The following is a 12065-nucleotide window of genomic DNA, read 5'->3' on the forward strand; positions in this document are numbered from 1 at the left end:
TCATGATCTCAGGATCCTGGGATGATGGAGCCTGCAGCTGGCTCCCTGCTCAGTGGGGAATCTGCGCTCCCCCCCCACCCCTCCCTCTGCCCATGCTCTCTCTCAAATAAATAAATAAAATCTTAAAAAAAAGAAAAGTAGCTGGACAGTGTTCAACTTATGCCTATCTTTAGAGGTAAAGCAATAGAAAAAAATCTGTAACAAAAAATACATTGAGCTTTTTATACATTTTTACATATCAAAGAAATTTTTGTCAGATATCTACTATTTGCTTCTTAGGTGCTGAGAAAACAAAGGTAAACAATGTATTCTTGGACCAGTTGCAATTTGGAAAAGTCAGTCAAATGTTGTTTTTCTGTGTGCTAGGTACTCTGACAGAGATAGGCCTAGGCAGTAGAGGAGCTCAGAAAAGGGACATCGAAAGAAAGAAGAAAGAAAGAAAGAAAAAGAAAGAAAGAAAGAAAGAAAGAAAGAAAGAAAGAAAGAAAGAAAGAAAGAAAGAAAGAAAGGAAGGAAGGAAGGGAGGAAGGGAGGAAGGGAGGAAGGAAAAAGAAAGAAAGAAAAGAAAAGAGACATCTAAATCAAAATGAAAGTCACTGGTACAGTTCTGAAGGATAAGAGGAAAGGGTATTGCAGAGTGAAGAAACAACATAAGTAGAAGGGCTGCCTAGAAACATTCAGGTAGTATTTCATAAACTGGTCCCCTCATAAGAATAGGATTCCTAAATCCCAGCCCTGGAGATTCCAATTCACTAAGTGTAGGGCCAGGCCAAGAATCTACTGTTTAACAACATCCTCAGGAAACTCTTACTATCAAGCAAGGCTTCAAAACAATTCTCGTCCCTCCAACTGGAAGCCTGGTTGTTTTAAGAAAAGACCTAAGGAACAGGCCACCAACAAGGCTTAGAAAGTGGCCAAAGACAGAATGAGTGGGATAAGCTTTGAGTTTATCCTGAAAGATAAAGGACTGAATCCAATCTTGCAGGTTAGATTAGCATTTCAGAAAGATCACTCTGTGGAAGATGGGAATGTGATATGGAAAAAAAGCTGGTCTTGAGGTAGCTAATGTGGTAATCTAAGTAAGAAATGATGAAGACTTTCATCAAGAGTAGTTATAAGTAAGGGAAAGAGGAGAACAAGAAATATTTAGGAAGTAAATGCCACAGGGTTTAGTGACTGATTGGTGACTGATTAGGGGTGGTTAGGTGTGAGTGACCTAGGAAGACTCTAGGGAAATGAATTGGGAGACTAATAAGACATGTGCCGTTCATCAAAACTGAAGAGCAGATTTGGGGCAAAGAAGAGAGTTCTCTTTTAGATACACTGAGTTTTACTGGATATTCAGGTATATAATTCAGTCCAAAACTCAAGAGAAAGTTTTGACATGAGGTATAGTTTGTGCTATAATTAGTGGAAGTTGAGGCCATGCACATGAGAAGAGAAAAACCATAATGCTCTGGTAAAACCAATATTAATGTTTAGGCAGAAAAAAAGAAACCTACATTAGAAACTAAAAAGATCGTCGACTTTTTTAATAAAGAAAATAGTGTCACAGAAACTAAAGAAAAAGAAGGACTTGGGAAGGAGAAAATATTTGTCCATGTCATATGCTACAGAGAAACCAAGGGAAAGTAAGGGAAATGATGTCCACTGACCATATGGAGGTCAATGGTGAATGTATCAAGAATGTCTCCTCTACACATGTTTCTAGTGGGCTAGACCAATCAAGTGATTCCTTCCTAGGAGCTGAATCTTGAGTTTGACACACAGGGAGGGAAGGCAGTTGAAGCTGAGTTTGTACGGGTATGTGACCATGAAAGTCCACAGTTCCATTTTTTATGATCCTGAGCTTTCTGCCCTTGGGAGGGTTGGTTGTTTAGCATTTTATTCTTTGCTACGAATTACACCAGTATCTTTCCAATGAATTCCACATTTTTAAGTTATTCTGAGTTGGTCTCTTTTGCTTATAGTTAAAAACCCCAAACTGATAAAGTAGTCTTGCTTTTTGGTTTTTATTTTTGGTGAGATAAAGTGTTGTTCTCTTTGTTTCCTGAAGTAAAGACAGGAGGTAGGGCTGGGGGTGGGGTAGCGGTCATTGATATAATGAATTTACTGAGTAGACAGGAGGGGATGGAGTCCAAGCCCCAGGTTGAGAAATGAGTCTTTAGTTGGGCTCAAAGGGGAGGTAAAGATGCCAATAAGCTTATAAGTAAGAGGAAGAGGAAGATACAGTTCTCACTTCATGTCTTTGGCTTTTCTCAGAGAAATGGCAGAACCATGATCTGCTGACTCTGAGAAAGGTTGATGGCAGGAAGGGGATTTGAGAGGAAAAGGAAGATTTAGAAAAACTAGTGTCAGGTGATCAGACACACACACATTGACCATAACTGAGGCCTCAATCTTAGAAAGCAGCGATATGTAACAACATCAATTGTCGCCGCATATTTTTCTCCAGAAACTCTCACCTGCTCAGTTCCAGTGCCAAAGAAAGAGGATGGCTATATTAGAGCTGAAAGTAATATTGAAAGCATGATTTAAGTGGTGGACACCAGTGTTTGGGGCTGGACAGGAGAAAATGGGAAGACAGAGGGGGGCTGATTGATTAGGGGAAAATGGAGGACTCAGAGCTCATGGGGTCATGAGGCCAAAGAGCAAGCATAGTTCAAGTAAGGGCAAGAAATATACCAGACACAAATGGTGGAGAGAAGCAGATGTCTTGCTTAAACATGAAGGCTAAATCTGAATCTCTCTACAGATGGAGGATTTGTGTTCATCCATCTTCTGTCCTATTATTATTCCTTAAAAGGATTCCTAATCTGTTTTTCTGACTTTCACCCACAGGGTGGATGACCACTTGGTGGGGCTCTTGCAGAGAAAATGCCAGCCTGTTGGTTAAATTACGCAGTTTAGTTTAGACTAGTACATTAAGTGATGGACTTATTGAGGAGTAATTTTTTTTTTTTTTCATTTTTAAGAGTTACCTATTCTCTATTGCTTCCAATGGAAAAATATCTGACCACTGGTAGCCTGAACAACCAAGATTTTGGAAGGTTCTTTGATTTAACTCAACAATCACTGTTCCCTGTGTCTAGTCCTTCCCTGGCAAGAGAAATCATCTTTAAGAGAGAATCAGAAAAAGGGACCATAATTAAGACATCATTCTTTTAGTCTTAGTCTATTAATAATATCTTTACTATCTTACCTCACAGGTTTAAAAAAAATTCTGTTGCTTAGTGCCACCCTTCTTTACTGTCGACTCTGAAACAATGATCTGTTGCATGAATTGCCACCTACCTTTTAATCTGTAGCAGCCATGTATTAAAATTGTAAGGCCAGTAATTACCAGTAAAGAGAGTGGCATTATCTGCTGTGACTTCCTGTTCGATTTTACTTTGAAAGTATCTGAGCTGGTTAGCTTACTTGCATACCATGTGCCATAGACTACTTATTCTCCTTTCCTGGGCACAGTCTCCAACAATATGCCTTATCTCTGCAAGGAGAGAGTGTTGTTGAATTACTGCATATTAACCTCTATGACTGGCAGGACAAGTCAACCACAAGACTGTATTACATGGTGTTCATAGTTTCATCTTGGTTTATGACTGACAGCACATACTTTCTAATGGAGTGTGAGAAAGGGGAGAAAGTGTAGTTAGACTAGTAACTTTGCAACAAAATACTTGTACTCTTCACAGCTGACATCCAGTGGTTGAAATCATTAGGCTGAAAAAGCCATTTGTTAGGTATGCTGTGGAGAGACTTTCCACACTGGGCAGAAGGTTGGATAAAGGATTCTCTGTGGTCTCTTCCAGCTCCAAGAGTTGATGTTCAAAATATCAACTTAATTAAATTGCAGTGCTTGTCAAAAATCCACGTGCAAAAGTATGCTCCAGATGTACAATCCAGCCTTATTATCTTAAGGGAGATGTGACAGAATATAACATAACCAGTGAGAAAATAAACTAAGCCACATACCTGCATGGTGTTGGGGGCAGAGAAGAAATTGTTTCCATGCTATTGAGAATGATTCTTGCATCGCCTGAAAACATGTAAAAATCATATTATCTCATTATCTCTGATTTCTATTCAATTCTATGATAGCTAAAGATACCTACTATATTCTTTAATTGCAAAAGGAGGGAATTGATTATGGAAGTTTTAAATTTTGATCTATGTCATAGAATTGAATTAGAATTGAAATAATTATCAGTATTCCTAATGTCCAAGACAGGGAATTCTCCAATTCTCAAAACTTTTCATTCCACAGACCAATCACGGGGTCTTCCTTGATTTAATTAGCATCCCAAATTATTTGCTGGGTACTTCATCATGGTGCTGTTTTCTTCTAGACACAATATTCTGTTTTTTTTTTTTTCCCCTACTGACAGGATTACAAAATAGTCTCATCTTTTCTCTGTTTTATTTTCTTTCCACAAAGGATGAGTTGCCTATCAGAAAGAAATTAGCAAGAACAAAATGAAAATAATTAGTGGAAAGAGAAAGCAAAGTTGCAAGACAGGACCTTGAAAAGGAGGGAGGAGTGTGCAGTTGAGCAGAGCCATCTGTTCACTTTTCCTTCTCTTGCAATGCCCTCAGGATTAAGGCACAGCTCTGGTAGGGGAAGTGGGCAGGGGAGAAACACTGGACTGGAGAGGAGTGTCAATGGCATAATCAGATCCTAAACAGAGTGGCATTAATGTGGAAGAGGGTGTGTTTTGTTTTGGGGAAAACAAGGAAGGCCTGGACAGGACAGCACCTAAGAAGGATGCATAACTCTATTTGTATCACTGTATTCTAACTTGTAACCTCTTTAGTCCACTGACTTTAGTAACCTGTAGGCATAACTATTTTACTCTCGGTCCCTTCAGAAAGAGAAAAGAATATGAGACAAGGACTTATATGCAAGGGATTATTTGAGAAATGATCTCAGGGAACAGAGATGGAAAGATTGAGGAGAATAAAACAGAAGACAGGAAAGCAGTACATGAGACATTCTCAAGTTGGACATGACCACAGGCAAACAGGGCATGATCCATTGGGTCCCTCTAAGGAGCCATGTAGAATGAGCCTCAGAATTGTGCATCCAAAGGATAGAAGAGGGTATCATTTATCCACTGGGGTCTTCCTTCCTAGGTCACAAGTTGCCCAGTATGCATTAATTCTCTGTGTAACATGTGAGGGAGGTCTGTTATTTGCCATAGGCATCCCTGCTGCTGGGTAGAGAGTAGCAATGGGACACAAGGGGAGAGATGAGGAGATTGATGTTGGTTTCCACCTAGCTGAGAATGGCTACCTCTGTGATGGCTGGGATAAGGCTAAGAGTTGGGGCACCCCAGTTGCCTATACAATAATTAACCCTATTAGAGATTTTAAAAATTTAAAAAGCCTGGGCATAAGTAGAAATGGAAAAAATAATAACTTTATAAAGAAAACTTTATAGAGAAAGGAACCTGGCAGATACCACCAATGATGGGACCAGATGACATCACGTGCCTCCTGGTATGATACACTGAGAAGGAAACATTATTACTCTTATGTAGGATTCTGCCAGAATGTGTAACCTGGATCTAATCATGAGGAAACATTAGAGAAACTTAAATTAAGGTACATTTTATAAAATAAATGCCCTGAACTCTTAAAAATGAAATAGAGTGAGGAAGACAAAAAAGATTTTAAAAATTAAACTCAATGTGTGATCATGTTTAATCCTAAAAGATAAAAAAGTTATAAAAAACATCATTACAAAAATGTACAAACTTTTAATAATTTTATTGATTAAAGTATTATATCAATGTTAAGCTCCCTAATTTGGATAATTTTACTATGGTATGTAAGTGAATATCCTCATTCTTAAAAAATATACACTGACATATTTAGGGGTAAAAGATAATGATGTTTGCAACTTCTTTTCAAGTGGTTTAGAAAATTAGGTAGATAGTAGGGTGCCTGGATGGTGCAGTTAATTAAATGCCCAACTCTTGATTTTGGCTCAGGTTATGATCTTAGGGTCCTGGGATCAAGCCCCGTGTTGGGCTCTGCACTCAGCATGGAGTCTGCTTGGATTCTCTCTCCCTCTCCCTCTGCCCCTCCAATTCATGCTCTCTCTCTATCTCTCTAAACTAAATGAATAAAATCTTAAGAAAAAAGAAAATCAGGTATATAGAGAGATAGATAAATAGATGAGAGAGAGAGAGAAATCAAATGTGGCTAAATAACAACATTTAGTGAATATAAGTGAAGTACACAGGTGTTCTTTGCACTATTCTTGCAACTTTTCTGTAAGTTTCAAACTATTATTAAAAAAATTTAAATAATTAAGCTCTGGATCAAATGGATTATACTGAGGGCTCGAAAGAACTGAGTTCTAATCCAAGTCATCAATGCTAGTTAAGTTTGAGTTTTCTCATCTGGAACCTTGTAGAATTGTTGTAAGGACGAAATAAGGTAACATGCAAAAGAGGTTTGAAAAGCTTAAAATAACACAATTGTGTAGCTGTGTTAGAAATGGAAGTTTGACATTTGAAAGATGGCTTAATAGATGGGGTGTCTGATCATGCATCATCTAAGCAATGACAGACATATCCAGAGAAATGGAAGCATGTGTGGGATAAAATGAAAGAAGAGAGCATTTTTAGGTCATTTTCAGCTCCTAACTCCCTCTTCCCAAATTGGTTCTCTTCAATAGACTTTTATTATCTATCTACTAACTAATGTACATACTGCAAGAATGCAAAGTTAAATGTTTTCTATCCTCAAGGAACTCAGTGTCTATCACGGGATAAAGCTACAAAAATAAAAACCAGTAATATGATGTGTTAAGAAATGTCTACAGAAACACAAATAAGAAATCCAGGAAATCTGAGGTTTGGGGACAGATACAAGAGAGTTTCTGACAGGAAGTAATATTTGAAGTGAGCCTTGATGAATGAGGAGATCACTTAGAAATAGGAAAAGAGCATTTTAGGCAAAAATGGCTCAGGGAGGTATGAAGTCCTTTACGTGTTAGTCTCTAGGCATTCTGGGCCTCCTCTGTAATACCTCCCCACATAACTTCCTAACATGCATGACGCCATGACAATTCCCTCTATTTTTTTTTCTGTCAATATCGCTGAAACTTCAAATTATAGTAAAATATTGAATGGCCTACCACAGTCATGGAGAATGAATGGAACCTCCCGATACAATTTTGTTTGGGGGCTAACCACTTCCCTTCAATCTGATCCTGGATGCCAAGGATTTGGAATCATTGGGGAAAAAGAAGAAGAAACAAGCATCTGCATACCGTGCAGTTCTCTTCTTTGCACTGGGGTTTGGGTTATTTCACAGAGCATTTTGATTAATGGTGTAAATTATTCTAATTACCAATTCAGACTAAAGCTCTCAGAAGGGAAGTCAGTGAATACATATGCTGTAGAAAGGGAAAGAAGCAAGACTTTTCATAAAGCCACAAAACACTATTTTGGGATACCCATAAGATGTCTTGGTTACTACTGAAAACAGTCAGATATGTCCTGATTGAGGACTTAAGTGAAAGACATCTCTGTGGTTAATAATTTCTCTTGCAACAAGGGAGCAGAAACCCCTGGTGGATATACCCTCCCCCAGCGCTATGGATAGGTAGAAGTAGAGTTTCAGTTTCAATTTTGCTCTCCCTTTCTTTGAAATGATTATAGCTTCTGCTTTTGAACAAACAGAGTTTCTGATCCCTGTTTTACTTTATTGAAGACTAAAGTGAGAACTTGTTTTTGAGACCGGAAATGATGGTGAAACTCCTCGCTCTGTCAGCACTTTCTAGCAACTTTAAGCACATTTCTTCCATTCACCAGCATTAAGGTCTTTCTCTCTACAAAACACTCAGTGGACTCTGGAAGTGAGAAGAATTCAGACGCCAGGCATTAGTAGTCCAATCCTCTCATTTCATATCTGGAAAACTGAAATCTCAGGACTACTGACTTTTTCTTAAGTGGTACAAAGTCTTATACTAAGCAATGTCTGAAAAGTGTTCTAATTATCTTGGAAGAAAATGATGTACTCTAAAATCATCAACTTGGAAGGCATTGTTAGAACCCTGCTCCAACTCTGTGATATATAGATCAAGAATCATTTGCAGGACACAACGATTTAAGATGGGTATTCTGGGCCTTTCATTTTGAAAAGTCACCAAAATGCACCGTTAGAATGGTTTTAGCTCTAAAGCCTTTGAGTGCCAACTTACGCTAAAATAAGTCATTTTTTTAATTCACACAAATTCTTCCCTCACTTCTATTCTCTCCACCAATTCAATGTATTTAAGTAAGCTCTCCCCCTACTCAGGTTAGGCCATCTCTGGCTCTTCTGGAACATTCTGTCTCTCTCAAGGCTGCCTTAGATGTGCATTTTAAATGTAATTTAGCTCTAATGAAAATGATAGCAGTTTAAATATCCTCTACCTATAATGAAAATGAAAGCAACTGGCAGGCAAGGGAGATTTCTCAAAATCTGGGATTCTCAGATTCCGTCCTCAGGATGGATTCTGAAATCCTCAGTGTAATTGCAGAAATTCTCTAGAGGTAGCTTTGTTAATATACAGCCACTTTAGTCCATATTGTTTTCTTCCCTTTGGGATGTATGGCCTTAATTAACAATACTTAACTTAAATGGTCCCACAGTGCCACAGCTTTTATGCCTTTCCCAGGTAAGCCAGATGGAGCAAGAGGACTCCCCGGAAATACTACTTCTCTTTCCAAACTCCTAACCAAGCCTCTCTCCCACACAACAAACAAACTCTCTTTTAGTTAATACTTAAAAGCTATTCATTTGAGCTTTATTCTTTTGGCTTCATGGTTTAATTTCCACTAAAATTAAAATGCTTTTTGCACTATTATTAATTATTTACACTCTATTGTGATGGAAGAATCTGAACACCAATTTTGAAAGATGACTGTTTAAGACATTGAGAGTGAATTAACTGTTATTGATCACTTTGGGAATGAATTAATGGCGATTGCTCACTTACTATGTTCTAAGCCCTTGACTGGACACTTTTTTAAAGTCACTTTTGGTAGATTACTTTTTAAAAGTCTCACAATAATTCTGTCAAGTAGGCATTCTTATCTCTAGTTTTCGGAAGAGAAAACAGGTTCAGAAGGTAGCCACCTATAAGTGCTAGCCAGCATCTGAAATCATGCCTACCTGTCAGGCCCCAAGGCTGAGGACGCCATTTGGCGCATGCACGTTCTTATCCTGGCAGAGAGCTGGGGGAAGACTTGTTTGGGGCTGTGGTGGAAGGAAATAAGAAAAAAAGATAATGGAGCAAGAGAAGTGAAACATAAACTGAAGAAAATCTACTCACATAAAAATGTTGACTGAGTGATGACTTTGAGGAAGGCACTGTGCTAAATCTTGGCACAGGAAGGAAGAGGCAAATGCCTCAAGAATCTCAAGCAAGAGCAGAGGTGGCAAGCTTGGGGACCTGCGGGCCAAGGACATGTTGCAAATTAGTGGCCCATCCAACGCTGGCCTGCTCACTAGTCTTTAAAATTTTTCACTAGTTGCTCATATTTTTCCATTATTTGTTTTCAAATAAATGGTACATGCACATGAAACAAACTTCAAAAATTAGCAGAGGATGTACAGTGAAAAGTAAGTAACTTTTCCAACTCTGCTCCCAACCACCCCATCCCCATCACAGAGACAAGCCTCATTTTCAGTTTTTTTCATATTCTCCCACAGATAATCTTTAAATATATATAATATGTACATATGTTTTATATATATCATACAAGCATATGTAGTATATTATATATATATTCTTCAAGTTAAAGAATATATGTGTTATTTAAAAAAATAAAAACACAAATGGTAGCATTCGGTATAAACTATTTTACATCTTGCCTTCTTTCTAACAACACATATCATGTCAGTACATAGGGGCTGCCTAATTCATCCTAATGGCTACATAACATTCCATTGTATTCATGTACCATTAAGTTATTTAACCAGATGCCTTTTGATGGACATTTAAGATGTTTCCAATATTTTACTATTAGAAAAGTGTTGCCATGAATATCCTTTCACACATATCATTTTGCAAGTGTCCAAGTATGTTTGTAGGGCAAATTTCTAAAAGTAGAATTGCTAAGGGGCAGCTTGGTGGCTCAGGGGTTTAGTGTCGGACTCTTGGGTTTGACTCAGGTGGTGATGCAGAGTCGGGGGATCAACTCCCCTCTCAGGTTCCGCATCGGAGTCTGCTTGAGCTTCTCTGTCTCTCCTTCCTCCTCTGTACCTCCCCGAGCTCTTGCATGTGCCCATGCATTCTCCCTCTCCCTCACTCTCAAATGAATGAATAAAATCTTTAAAAATAAAAAATAAAAATAGTCAAAGATAGGTGCATTTGTATATACTTAATTTTGACAGGCATTGCTAAAATGTTCTACATAGTGGTAGACTCAACTCATGTTCCCACCAGCAGTGTAAGTAAGAGAGCATCTATTTCCCTATACCACACCATTTGACTTTGGCCAATCTCTAGGTGGAATATAGAGTCTCCTATAGTTTGTATTTGGATAGCCAACATTTTTAAATGCAGGGTATTTCATGAAAGAAAAAAGGCAGGATTTCCAATTTCTCTTTAAAAAAGTCTGAAATCTGGCAATTTTATATCCACATTCCCAGATGGTTAACAGCTGACTGGTGACTAGTCCTTACATAGGGCATGTGTACTCAATATTCTGCCCCCACCCCAAACATGCAACTCCATACTCTTCCCTAACACTGAAGCTAAGAGCCAGTTACCATTTATCATCTTTCAATACAGCCCCATTCACTAGTTTATATTACTTTTCTGGCTTTAGATATTTGACTAAATATCAAATATTTATATATTTGATTATATTATATATTATATATATAATCAACTCTAGATTATATATCTAGAACCCATTATATATTAGATATAATCAACTCTAATCTTTCTAGAGAAAGATTAATAATAAAAGAGAAAACAAAGTAAGAAAATAAATACAGTAGATAAAAGAGACAGGATGGTAAGTGAATATAGAAGAAAGGTGTATTAACATAGTTCATGAACAACAAATTTTAGGCTCTTCTGAGTGATCTCCCATCCTCCTAGAATTTTATTTTCAGGTTATCTGCACAAATTTACCCCAGCATTGAATTAATCTTACGCCTCTAGCACAAACATCCCAGAGTGACTTTGAAAATTTGGGGGACAGCTCTGGATGTGGATCTAATCTTATAACAACCTTCCCTGGACTCCTAGAAGGCAAATGTCTTCTATATAGCCAGGTGTGGGAAGCATCACATTGCTTTATTTTCCTAAACCAAATTAAATTTCAGGTCACGCCCATACTCACACAGGAAATAAAATCAGCAGGTATTAGTTATCACTGGGAGGCAATCAAGAAAGTCCTCCCTGAGGTGGGTTGATGCTGCCCTGATAATTTGGAGAAGGACTCTAGTCTGCATTCTGTCATTGTCTCAACCTGTGATGTCCTCTGAAGACCAGCAACCCTCTCCCTTCATGGTAATTATGGACATAGGGAACTTTGACCATGATTCACTTGACTTTCTCCCTGACAAAATACAGGCAGGAGGAAGAGTTCTAACTCAGGCCTTTAGAAATAAGTTGCTGGCTACTCCTCTCTTGTTTAGGGAAAGGAAATGCATTATTATTCTTCCTTTTTTAATTCACAGTGGAGGGGGGAATACACATCTCTTTGGCTTTGATTTTCTCAATAACTTAGGCTGCTGCCTAAGGAGGAAATTTCTGTAAATTCTGCAATTTAAAAGTAGATTAGGTCTTCTTTAGATTGGATCCAAATAACAGATCAGGTCCTAGGTCAACCAGGCCAATCTAGAGAATATTTAAATCGCTGTATATGAACCCATCAAGAATCCTTGGCTGTCCGCTGCGCCCTTTTACTATAGAATTATTTTTGGAAATACTTCTAGCCTGGACCTGAGGCCCAGTATCTTGAGATTTTTGCCATGTATTAATCTTTTCAATGCTAATCTGTCATTTAATCCATTCTCTTCATGACTTTGAAATGATCTGTTTGGAATAA

The 12065-nt window shown here is 38.1% G+C and overlaps 1 long non-coding RNA gene across 2 annotated transcripts in view; it reads right to left on the reverse strand.

Annotated features, from left to right (window-relative positions):
- Window positions 1–3967: 3967 nt before the first annotated feature.
- The window catches only part of LOC118520561 (uncharacterized), an 80230-nt gene continuing 72132 nt past the window's right edge, over window positions 3968–12065 (reverse strand). The window contains exons 3-4 of one of the 2 annotated variants that reach the window (XR_013445667.1): window positions 9332–9451; window positions 3982–4039 (exon numbers count right to left, since the gene is read on the reverse strand). This is a non-coding gene — a long non-coding RNA (uncharacterized LOC118520561). Of the gene's footprint in view, window positions 4040–9331; window positions 9452–12065 lie in introns of both variants that reach the window. The other variant, XR_013445668.1, reaches the window with a different exon arrangement.

Source organism: Halichoerus grypus, chromosome 2 (genome assembly GCF_964656455.1).
Source record: "Halichoerus grypus chromosome 2, mHalGry1.hap1.1, whole genome shotgun sequence".
Classification (NCBI taxonomy): domain Eukaryota; kingdom Metazoa; phylum Chordata; class Mammalia; order Carnivora; family Phocidae; genus Halichoerus; species Halichoerus grypus.